We start from the raw sequence: 13,104 nt of genomic DNA on the forward strand, positions 1-13,104 counted from the left end.
AGGTCCTAAGTAATTCACAATTGTACATTTCAATCGCCCATACTGAGGCTTAAACTTTCAACCTTCAGGAGAATAATGCTTTTTGCAATTAATTTTTCCAAGTACTCTAACCACTGCGCCACTGTGCAGAGTTCGGCAAGATACACTTGAAGAAGGTTGAAGGTTACATCGATTGAGACGTGAAAAATCACACTCAACATGAGACGAGTAGTTTGATGAATCCAAATAATACACATAAAAATTCTTAATTTCAGTTTTATAGTGTCGTTGTACCAAAATAAATACCAAATTCTGAGGAAAATAAACTAATTATTTCAGGCACAAAAATGTGTAAAAGTTCATTTCTTTTGATTAATCAGTCTTGACTTCCACAAGTGAGGTCACAAAAATAGTTTTAGTTTCATATATGAAAGTGTGTAGATGCTGCAAACTAGTTGAAAAACAAAGTTTCTGATTTTATGCATCAGTTAATTTGGATAGCTATTGCAACATCATCACAACGACAGAAATGCTGGAAACAGATTTTGATGACCAATTTTAAGCCATGGGAGTCCATAACCAAAATCCTGAAATTTTAAAATCTTTCATTATAATATATAATTATTTATGGGTATGAATTTTGTCTTACAATTCATCAGCTTGACTGAACTTAGCAAGATCTGAAACCAGAACCACCGAGACCGATTCTGACGCTCTACCATTGAACCAGACCCGGTAGCTTTTTATAGATGTGATTTCCCCCCACCCCCAATACTTGAACAAATTCAATAATTATATGAAAACAGTTTACCTAAATGCTAATTGGGAATAATTTTTCCCTTCACCGATGTGATGCCCCCCCCCATATGAAAAACGTAAATATTGTAAAAAGAAAAAAAGAAAAGAGAGATAGAAGAGTAGAAAGTGGACATTAGATTTATTTTTTCCGCCTTGTAACTTTCACTTGTCTTATTTTGTCCTTTAGTCCTCACATTCCAGAAGATGTTCTTAACAAAAGAGGAAGAATTGCCATTTTCTAGATTGGAATTTATCCATCTAACATCAATCCTTGGCTAGTTTTTGACCTAGAAATACGAATTAGGATTTTAAACTATGGCTACTCAGGAAGAATGCTATTAGCCATTATCAAATCAGAATTTTTATTAGTTCTTAACCAATAAAAATTTGTTTGTTTTTTTAGCAATTTTGTAAGATGTAACGTTATATTAGGTTTTACAAAAAAAAAAAAAAAAAAGAAAAAGACATTTTGTAATGCATGTCTGGCTCGCTTCAATAATCACATATACAAATTTATTTTCATAAGCAACGAAACAGATGCTAAAGTGTTAGGAAGGATACAAAAAGTCTAGTGTTGTTTTGTTTGTGTGTGAATTTGTGTAAGGTCGTGAGACTGTATAAGCTGCTGCTATATTTAGTCGTCAACGAGAATATCTTATGTTATTTGCTGAGATGCTTCACATGTAGATTTACTTCGCCTGAAGAGTCTGATGATGTTGTGATTGAATTAAGCTCATATGGCAAGTTTTGCTTTTCATTGACAGCTGTGCTTAAATTTTGCTTGTGTAGCCAACACTAGCAGGTGCTCGGCTCCTGAGATGACCATTTCAGACTGGTTGACGTATGGTATCACTAACCAATTGAAATTAAGCATTTTGATACAATTGACCAATCAGTATTAAGTATTTCTAGCAACAGACATCAAAACGTTCGGTTACATTTTTGGGGTGAGAAAACTGATTGTTTGACTCATTAAATTGTACTTTTTTTGTTTTGCTTTTGGTCTCGAAAAAACAAACGAAAGTAATCAGCAATAAAAAAAATTGTATCCAGCAGCTATAAAAACAATGAATTAACGGTTTTAAAGAAAAATGCAGTTTTAAGACTAAAGATACCATTTAAGTTCTTAATTGATTTTGTAACGGGAGATTAAGGGGGAAACAATGTGATATTTCAACGATAACCCTATTCCACATTTGCCCAAAGGCAACAGATTCCTGTAATGATCCAGTCCCTGTTGATTTTGCAGTGGAATTTTAGTTTTGTACTGTTCTAGGAGGCCAACCCTCTTAGGCTTTACCTTTTCTCTTTGAGAAGGAGTTAGTTTATTGCTAAACGCCTGAGGCGCCTTTACTGGAGAATGCTGACAGGGTGGCCCAGGTACTTTTTGCAGGTCAGATTGCCCCTCCTTTGATGTGCTGACTTCAATCCCACTTTCCAACCCTGGTGTTTTAAGTTCTTGCAGTGGGAGAGAACTAAAGATCCTATTCTACAATTGAACAAATTTTAGTAAATCTCTGGAGGTCTAATATTCAAGAAATCATTTTCAAAGTTTTATACTATTTGAAAAGATTTACTGTTTATCCCCTCCCTAATACACACGTTGTCAACGGAAAAATTAAAAATTGATTTTATTTTTTGTTACATTACATGGATTTTTAACATTGTTAAGAGTGGTAGTTAGCTTAACTTTAGAAATATAATAACTTAAATTTATCACATGCTTCATGACCTATGTCATAACTTTTTTGCTTAAAAGATTATGTTCTGTGCAATTTGTTGGGTTAGGTGGTAAGGTTGACTAAATGTTTACCTGGGCAAATCACCGCAAAAAAAAAAAAAAAAAAAATCGCCTCAAAGTTGATTTAAGAAATTAAAACACTGAACCAGAACTGGAAAATAAAATGAAATAGTTATTTATTTTTTGCAAGAAATTCATCCAAATTTGGAAATTTTTCCAAAATAGAAAGGAAACTACATCAGCAATGCGGTACGTCAAAAAGTTTGCTTGTCTCGTACTTGCAGGAATTTATGTGGAGAGACAAAGCGAGGATAAATAAATTTGGCAAAATGTTATGCTACATAACATACATTTATTCTTAGTAAATTCACATCAATTTAGATTTGGTAAATGTCACTATCGGAATACCTTGGCCAAATCACAGCTAAAAAAATTGTCTGCGTTCAAATTTAAACATCAAACCGAACTCGAAAACTAAATGAAACAAAATTTATTTTTATTACTACCAGAAAAGATGTATTTTTCCTGTTATTATTTTAGTAAGAACGAATTACTATTTTGTTATCGTTCTTACCAAAATGTTTCGTCATCGTTCTTACCAAAATGTTTCGTTATCTTTCTTACCAAAATGAAATAAAAGTAATTCTTTTTTTTCCATGCATACCTATTTTACCCGGTTTTTATTTCAGCAAGAACAAATGACTATTTCGTTCTTTTTCTTACTAAAATGAAATAAAACGAAAGTAAATATCTTTTTCGTAATAGGCCGGCTACCCATCAAAAATCACTTCAGTTCATATTCTTTAGAATTAAACATTTTAAAGTGCTTGTTGACGTAGAATTTGACAATACTAGTAGAACATTACATTTTCGACTGATTTTCTTTTCGTTCTAACTCAGACTTGACACTACTTTTGTTAATTTGAATTATTTTTGTTATTATTTTATTACTGTTATAGTGTTGTGTTTTTTTTTTTTTCATTTTTAGTGAATTTTATTCAAGTAAGCATGGAAAAAATAAAAGAATTAACAATTTTATTTTACTAAGAAAAATAACGAAATAGTAATTGTTTCTTACTAAAATAATAACCGCGGAAATACATCTTTTCTGATAATAATAAAAATAAAGTTTGTTTCATTTCGTTTCAAAGTTCTGGTTCCGTGTTTAAGTTTGATGGATGCGGACAATTTCTTTAGCGGTGATTTGGCCAGGGTATTTAGATAGTGACATTTACCTTAAATGTGCTATGCTATTATTTTATTTACTACTAGTATTTCAGACCGGCGTTGCCCGGGTGTTTGGATGTATATGTTGAGCAAAAATAAAAAAGTGGTAGTAGGAAAGCAGGCTCAAACCCGTACCGCAATTGAGGAAAAGAACGGGGAAAAAAACCCTGACATCTTTGCTGTTACGACCACCGCCAAACCGGAAGTGACTTATGTTTAAATTAAGGCTAGACAATCGGAAGGAGAGGAGGACTTTCAAAAATATTGGCGAAAAAAGCGACCCCCCCCCGCCCTGTAGAAAAGTGCCCAGTTGAAGGTGAAGATATTAATGATTTTAGCCAATTTTTCGATATTTGTCGTCTGAAGGGTGAAACTTCAAAACGATATTGATCTTGGTAAAATCTGTCGCCTCTGTCAAAAGTTTTAGGCAGACATGCAAACATACATACATACATTTATATATTGGTAACTAAAAATTTTCAACCCAAACCGATTAAAAAGCTTGCCCTATCTCTGAATACTTTTTAGACCAGAAATTGTCTGAGTAATTTGGTAGAGACCGCAGAGGTCAAATTTTTTTTTAACTTTGACCCCTATTATGACCCCTGAACATTTATTGTTTTGGGCTCAAATCAAGTTAGATCCATTTACATCGAACTTATATCTAAAATTTAAAGTGTTTAGACCCAAAATTGTCGGAGGAGTTTGGTAGAGTTCTCAAAGGTCAAATCGTTGAATTTTGACCCCTTAACAGCCAAATTTCTGGCCGAAAACAGATTAAAAAAATTTTTCCTCAAATCTCAGTACCCTGTATATCAAATTTCGAGTTTGTAGATTGAAAATTGACAGAGTTATTGTAGTGGAAAATGTACACAGACACACAGACAGACATTTCACTTTATATATATATATTAGATTTTACTATAAAATAATTAAATATAAGTGTTACAACAATTTTTTTTTTTTTTTTTGCAGAAACGAGTAAGCAATTAGTCAACCTTATTTACTATTTGATTTATTTTGTATCTTTCTGTTCATGTGATTCATTTTTAAATTTTATTCAGGTACGCATGGAAATAAAATAGTTAAAACTAAGTGTTGCAATTATTAATAAAAAAGAAATGGTACTTGTACAGTTTAATGAAGACATTAAAAAATGAAAATAAAAAAAAAAAAAAAAGTTATATTGTACGCATCTGTTTTGGACGGAAGTTCTCTGAAAAAAAAAAAAAAATTCACTTAATTTGATTAGGTAGTTTTTTTTTTTTTACAGCGGAAAAAACACATTTTTATGACAGCGCGATAGAGGTAGCCATGTTTGGATTTTAGAATACGCCACGGGGAAATAACTCAGTCTAAAGCTCTAAAACCCCCCCTCTTCATCTATCTTCTATATATATATAAAAGGCAAAACGGCCGCAGGCGTTTTTGCATGTCCATGAAAGGGTTTTTTGGTGGGAGTCTTCAACAAGGTTACTATTTTAAGTTTTCTTATACTTACTAATTTATAATATCTCAGATTCTAAAACGGACATGGTCTCTATCTTTTATTTTATCAAGGTTTTAAAAAAAACCTGGTTTCCAGTGTTAGTTTGTCTTTTTTGTATAAAAGCGAAACTAATCGAAGCGAAGGCACAACGCCTAGCCTTCCCGCCGGGACGTCCAGAAAGGCAATTAATTAACTTTGATCAATGTTGAGGAAACCCTTCATATCAGACAATTGCCATTCATTTGGACACTGCCAGAGTTCCCCCCTTTTTTAGGGGGAGCTGGTTTTCCCCAAAAACATGGGGAAAAAAAATATGACAGAAAGCTAAAATCTTAACTGGCCTATAGCCAGAGTTAAGTGCGTGATTCTTATCCACTATAGCGTTATGGTTAAAAATCGCTAAATTTGAACACTTTTTCTTCCCGCCGCGTCACGGCGTAGCGGTAAGATGTCAGGTTTTCTTTCACTTTCTTTTCCGCCTTCGCGTAACGGGTTCGAGCCTGTCTGCCTACTACAACTTTTTTTTTCTGCTCAACACACACCTCCAAACATCCAGGCAACGGCGAACACCGCTGCTAGCCTATTATATAAAAAGCAAAATGGGCATGCACGTTTTTGTATGTCCACAAAAGGCTTTTTTCGTCGGCCTTCTCATGTCAGTTACACTTATGAAAAACTCTCCTTATACTTCTTGGATTATAATATCTCAGATTCAAAAAATGGACATCGTCTCTATCTTTTTTTTTTTTTTTTTTTTTTTTTTGATAGTTTAAAAAAAAATCCCTAGTTTTCAGTGTTTGTTTGTCTTTCTCATATGAATAAAGCGAAACTAAATCGAAGCAAACGCATCCGCCTGGCCTTCTGAGCCGGGACGTCTTGAAGTCAATCACTGAATCACCTTTGATCAATGTGGGGCAAACCCTTCATATCAGACAATTGCTATTCATTAAGACACTGCCAGAGCTCCCCCTTTACGGGAGGGCTGGTTCTCCCTAACATCGAGGGGGAACAAGTACAGCTGAAAGCTTAACTGGCCTACAGCCAGACGTTCATTTCTTAATTGCCAATTCTTTTTCATAGCTAGATTTGAACGCTTTAAACTTCCGCTCGTGTCATGGCAGGTTTTCTTTCACTTTCTGTCCCGACTTCGCGTCACGGGTTTGAGCCTGCCTGCCAAGACTTTTTTTTTTCCACACATCTACAAACACCCGGGCAACGCCGGGAATCCCCTCTAGTCTTAAATAATAGCTTTTAAAAATCGAAACATGACTACGTTTGGATCGGTATAATAAATTGTTTTTTTTTGTTTGTTTTTTTTTTGTTTTTTCACTGTAAAAAAAAAAGAAACTACTCGATCAAATTAAGTGAAAAGTTTTTTTTTCAGAGAACTTCATTCCATAACAGATACATACAATATAACTTTTTTCAATATTTTCATATTTTTTTTTAATGTCTTGATTAAACTGCCCAAGTACCAAAGAAATTTACTGTCTACAGTTCTTCGAAAAAGTGGCCAAAAAATCAAATACATAATAAATGTGATCAAAGGCAAGATACTCTTGTACGTACCTGGAGAATTTTTTATAGTGGTTTTGCTCACTTTGGAAACGTTTAATCGGTTCGAAAACAAAGTGTCTAGCGTTTAGTAGTGTGTTATTTTCGAAATAAAATACTATTTCGTTATTTATTTCGTTTTATTTTAAAGTTCCGTGTTTTCATTCTTAAATCAACTTTAAGACGAACTATTTTTCTTGTTTTCAGGAAAGCGAATAATTTTAATAAGAATTTTAGTCAAGCTTACGGGTTAGGTTAGGTTCACTGTTGAAAAAACAAAAAAAAAAAAGCGAACAATTTACTTCTGCACTAATATTTTTTTTCGTCGTATTTGATGGGGTGTGCGAAAGAGGGAGGAGACTCAAAACAGGAGTAAGGTAGTACCCCTCCTCCGCCCCGACGTAAGTTAAGGCACGGCCATTCGTCTTCTGCGATAAGCAATCGATGTCAATGGTATTTGGAGAGACAAAAGAAAAAAAAAAAACTACCCAAAAGCTCTACAACTCTAATCCGGGGCCGTTTTCTCGTGTTTCTCCCTTGAATCGATGTCGGGGGGAGCAATCGTTTGTAATATTAAACCTTGTATATATAAACATTTTTTTTCTACTCCACGTCTAGAGATTTTCGAGTTAGAACCAAAGTATGTTGCGTAAACAATTCAAATTGTATGCTTAAAAAGACACGACCGTCGCAAGTCGCATTGGGAACAAAATGTAGTACCTGTACTATACTCGGTCAGACAAGAAATCATAGGAAAGTGATCCCACTCTAAAATTTTTAATATTTAAATGTACGTTTTACCGTTCCAATTTTTGTTATTATTCAATTGAACTGATCAGACCAACAGAGAATCGTGACTTCGCAAGTTTAAAAATACAATTGTTCTTTATATTATTATTTAAAAGTTCCTAGATTTATTATGAATTTTATTATTTTATTTGATAATGTCTAGTTTATATAAAAATTGGGTATTTTGATGAGAAAAATATACAAAACAAACGGTTTAAAACCTGCAATTACCTTCACTATTCGTTTTTAAAGAATTTTTTTTTTTTTTTTACAAACAAATTTTAAATTTGGATTAATCGTTGTTCCTCGAATTGTAGAGTTTTGCAGTATAGAAAAAAAAAAAAAAAAACGTTTCCTAGTCTATATTGCAAAATGCCCGAGTTCTCTTTCCCCATAGTGAAGTTTTTCAAGTTAGCAAAAACGAATCGACATATATATATATATATATATATATATATATATATATATATAATGTTGCAATGGAATTAAAATAAAAACTATAAAACAAACAATCGCATAAGAATGACGTATTTTGAAGAGAATTTGGGACGCCGAAAGCGTATATACACAACCAGACGCTGCAAATTTATCATTTCATACTAAAAGAGCCGGTAAAAGAAACCCCCGGGGTCTTTTTTTTTTTTTTTTTTTTTGTACCAGAAAAAGACATCGTGAGATATATATATATATATATATATATATATATATATATATATATATATATATATATATATATATATATATAAAATACATAACAAACGTATTTTACATTTAATTATTATTTATTATTCTTATCTTAAGAAATGTGAAAAATCAAAGATTATTTGTTTTTATTTGGAGTTTTTCTGCAGATAGATGATGGGGGGGGGACGGTATAAAACACTTTTAGAAACGGTATTTAGGAGAAAAAGGACCATTAGAAACTTTGTTTAAATTGATATTTTTTTAATTTTACAAAAATAAATGTGAAATAAAAATTTTCTAGTTTTTTTTTTTTTCTTTGTTTGAAATTAAACGTTGGTATTTTATTATTTTACTTTTTAATACATTTATTTTTATTTTAACGTATTTTCTTTATGATATGTTAAAACATATATTTGTATTTTATATATATATATATATATATGACAAAAAAACAGTTTACTGAATTTTTACCAAATTTTCTAAAATAATTTGCAATGATGTATTATTTATTAAATGTGGAGAAAAAAATATTTTTTTTTAATTTAGAGAAGTTATTGCCTCCCCTTCCCCTACAACATTTTATTTTAAATTGATTGATTTATTTGTGAAAATATTTGCAGATTTAAGTGATTAAATAAGAAAGTTAAAATCTAAAATAAATATTTAATAAGCCCTATTTTCTTTAGTGGAAGAGACAAAAAATCATGGTTGATTTAAAAAAAAAAAAAAAAATGAGGGTCTGTCTGACAAGTAAGAAAGAACGAAACAAAAAAAGTGTAATTCGTTTAAACTGGGAAAGAGTTCGAGACAAGTGCCCCATTTCAACGGATAGAAAAGTTTGTCGACTTCAAGCTCTATTCTCAACAACTGTGATAAAATAAACAAATTGGAATTAATGTCACTTACCTGACATAGTTAACAAAATAATAATAATAAATAAATAAACACCCCTACGTGTTTATTAAAAAGACTGGATGTCTATAAAATGTAGGATTCCCAAGTCGCCATCGACTGAACAACTTATAAACATGTTTCAAAGGGAGATAATCGTGGATGACTTAAACATGGCGAATTGAAATTCGCAGCAGTTTTTTTTTTTTTTTTTTTTTTGTCATCTTAACTTATTCGTTTATTTGTTTTTTATTTGTCCATAAACATTTTTTTAACGCATTTAATAAATAAACTAATTTTTGTGCTCGTCATTAAACACGTTCGCTAAAACATGCAATACGAAAAGGTTTCATTTGCCACCGGTTATTGAAAACAAAAAATAAAAATCCAACAAAAAAACAAAAAGACCTTTGTGATTTTGGGGCCTTTGTTGTTGCAGAAATCATAATTTTAAAATCAATAATAAAAATACAATAATACAAATTCAAATCGATAATTTCTTCGAATGTTTATAATTTTAGCTTCTAGTAATTAAATACTTTAAGATTTTTTTTTTAATTAATAAGACTGTTTCTTACGGTGTTCTAAAATTGGGTGGACCCACGTTACTGTTGAAAGTCATTGGCAATAACTCTTCAAGATTTTTTTTTTCTATTATTATTTTTTTTTTCTATTATTATATTATTATATATTTGTAAACTTGAGGTTTAAATTTAATCACACAATTTAACTTATGTTAACCTACTTATTTATAATTAAAATTATAATTTGTTAAGACCAAACATTCGGATGAAGAAGTGGGGAAAAAATATACCAATAATAGGATTAAAAAAACGTTTTCAAATTTTCATCTTCAAACAGTTTTTTTTTTTTTTTTTTTTCAAGAAATGAAAATGTCTATACATCGACTGTCAGTGTTGGATTTTTATTTTATTTTATTTTATTTATTTATTTATTTTTATTTTGGTGCTAATGCACTTACTAATACGCGCTATTTTTTAAATCGTATTTCCAAGTTTAATTAAAGTTTTATATATTTTTTTTTATTATTAAATTGTAAGGTTAGAGTATAGATTAGGTGCAAAACACCCTCCCTTCCCATGTTAAGAATGGCTTTTTAAATAATAACGTTATGATTTCAGCACGGATCAATAAGTGCACTAGTACCTTTTTTTATTATTTGTTTTTTTTTTGTTTTGTTTTTTACTTTCACGTTTTTAAATAAATCTCTGAATTTTCGAATCTGTAATGCCAGGCATTACAGATTCGAAAATTCAGATCAAATCCACCCGAAGGCATTAATGCCTTCGGGTGGATTTCATTTCCCAATTATTTTTAACGCGATTTTTAAAAACTCGTTATAGTAATTTACGATATTTTTGTTTTAAATTGATTGTGTAAGTCACGCAGATACGGGCAAACTAACTCATACACAAGGAGTTTATTAATATAGAAATTGCAATCATCTTAAAATTTATAAAACTAGAAACTTTATTGGAGTTATTAAAAGATCTGAGTTTTTTCTTCAATGAGGAATTCCTTTGTAGAAATTCTGACAACAACGAATTCATGTTTTGAGAATGGAAGTTTTTGGGGCGAGTTTTTTTTTTATTTATTGTTATCTTAAAACTATTGTTCCTACTTCGATTATAACATTCAATAGTTTGGTTGTTGTTTTTTAATAGCGTGGGACGTTATGATGTATCTCAGTGTCTTTTTTCACAATTTGGATGAAAAGGCACTGTGGTTGAGGACTAGAAATTCACAAAACGAAAGGAAAATACCTTTCTTTTTTTGTTTTTGTTTATTGTATTTTTTATTTTTTTTCAAATCCAAATGGATTTATTTTTGTGTTGATTTTTATTTAAAAAAAAAAAATGTAATCACAATTCTGCATAAAAGATTTAACTGAGCCAGAGATTGCAGACGTTTCGGATTTCATAACTAGTGTAGGAAGAGAGAGAGAGACACGCCCGGCCTTACTCGGCCATAAAATACGTTAAAATATATTTTAATTCATGCATATTTCGTAGTTATCATTACAGAGATATTAAAGATTATATCGTACTTAATTTATAGTATTGATTTCAAAAGTTAAAAATATGACTTGAGCTAGAATAGAAACCAAAACATTTAGTGCTCTGCTGCTCCAGTTGAACAGACAGTTACGAAAAATTTAAAATGAAACCAGTTAGTTCAAGCTATGAATTTGCGCATTCGCAGAAGTAATGGAAATATGAATATGTCGGCAAGTTGAAACGAACATTTTGCATTTCAACTTGTCAACATATTTATGTAGTACATAAATGATGAATAATGCGTACGTAATATTACGTAATATTCATTCATCCAAACAAAGATTTTATAAACCATCGTTGGTGTAGGATTACTATTTTCTGTTATGTGCCCACTGACCAAGTAGTTGAAGCGTTTATCAGTTTTTCACACAGACAGACACACACACACACACACACACACACACATATATCTACTGCGGTATTAGTGCACTTATTGGTCCATGCTGAAATCATAACGTTATTATTTAAAAAGCCATTCTTAACATGGGGAGGGTGTTTTGAACCTATTCTATACTTTAACCTTACAATTGAATTTAAAAAAAACATATAAAACTTTAATTAAACTTGGAAATACGATTTAAAAAATAGCGCGGATCAGTAAGTGCACTAGCACTTCTACTGTTTTATTGATATAGATTAAATCACTTATATAGTCGTTTTTTTTTTTGTTTTTTTTTATGGAAATCACTCCAGACAAGATATGAAGCCACTTGATGTAAGGAACTAAAAAAAAAATACTATTCAAGATAAAAAAAAAAAAAACTAGCCAAGAATAAGTGTTAGATGGAATATATTCTGACTCAGAAAACAGCAATTCTTCCCTCTTTGTCACAAACATCACTCCTGTAATGTGAGGACTAAAGTACAGAATAAGGGAAGCAAGAGTTATGCAGTTTATTTACAGTGAAATGAGTTTCGGTAGGTTTTTGTTTCTCACAAACAATTTATTTGTGGCAGTCATATAGATTGGCATCGGTTAACATAATGCAAAAATAATAAATAATAAAAAATAAAACTTTGCATAGACGATAAAAAACGATTTTATGTTTGTTTGTTTTAATAAATGAGGGACGTTTTTGAGTTAAAATCAGTGTATTAATATGCACAAATAGGGAGGGGGAACAACATTTTTGATAAAGTGAAGAAGAACTGCAGCACTCCAGACTTGTGGGAAAGATTCAGTACTCCATACATGTGCAATGGCATGGTGCAATCAGGAGATGATGGTGTCTTGAGTCTGCTTGAAGATTTTGCAGGAAGGTCGTCTTCTCCAGGTGCTTTGCCATTCTTCAATTTGGCAATTAGGTTGTTTATTTCATCGATGGTGGGAGTATCTGTGTGGCACTCTTACGTAAATGACAAGAGAGTTGACATGAACTGGTGCTTGAGGGTAGTAATGGCTGAGAAAGGTCATGAAATAACTTTTCCAATAGTCCTCAAGGATTGTGATAACATCACGAGTCGTGGTAACCGATGCCTATGCAGTAATTACAGGGATATCGGTCTCACTGATATTGCATCAAAAGCCATATTGGTGAAAAATTCCAACTTGAATGTGACCGTAGAACCCATCCAACCGACTTGGAACCAGGTGCATGGATCAAATTTTTACACTATGGAAAACCTTTGAACAATACTGATGCTACTAACAATGTACGACCATTTGTTTTGTGGATTTTGCCGCAGCACTTGATCAAGTGGACGAAGTAAACAATGCATATTTCCACTCATTAAAGCATATGACTGCTCCATGTGCACAAAAATTTGCTTCTATGGCCGGGAATCAGAATTCTTTGACATCCAATCTGGAGTTGGATAGAGTTGTGTTCTTTTGTCCACACTCTTTAACTATGCCACTGACTGGATCATCCACA

General features: G+C 31.6%; 1 protein-coding gene across 2 annotated transcripts in view; it reads right to left on the minus strand.

Moving 5' to 3' along the window:
* The window catches only part of LOC145242604 (uncharacterized), a 66,242-nt gene extending 56,919 nt beyond the window's left edge, over positions 1-9,323 (minus strand). For both annotated transcript variants that reach the window (XM_080105714.1, XM_080105715.1), the window contains exon 1: positions 9,168-9,323. The gene's annotated coding sequence lies outside the window, so the exon portion shown is untranslated. The remainder of the gene's footprint in view (positions 1-9,167) is intronic.
* Positions 9,324-13,104: the final 3,781 nt, after the last annotated feature.

The sequence above is a fragment of the Euprymna scolopes genome, chromosome 21 (assembly GCF_053919585.1).
Source record: "Euprymna scolopes isolate OS-2025 chromosome 21, ASM5391958v1, whole genome shotgun sequence".
NCBI lineage: Eukaryota > Metazoa > Mollusca > Cephalopoda > Sepiida > Sepiolidae > Euprymna > Euprymna scolopes.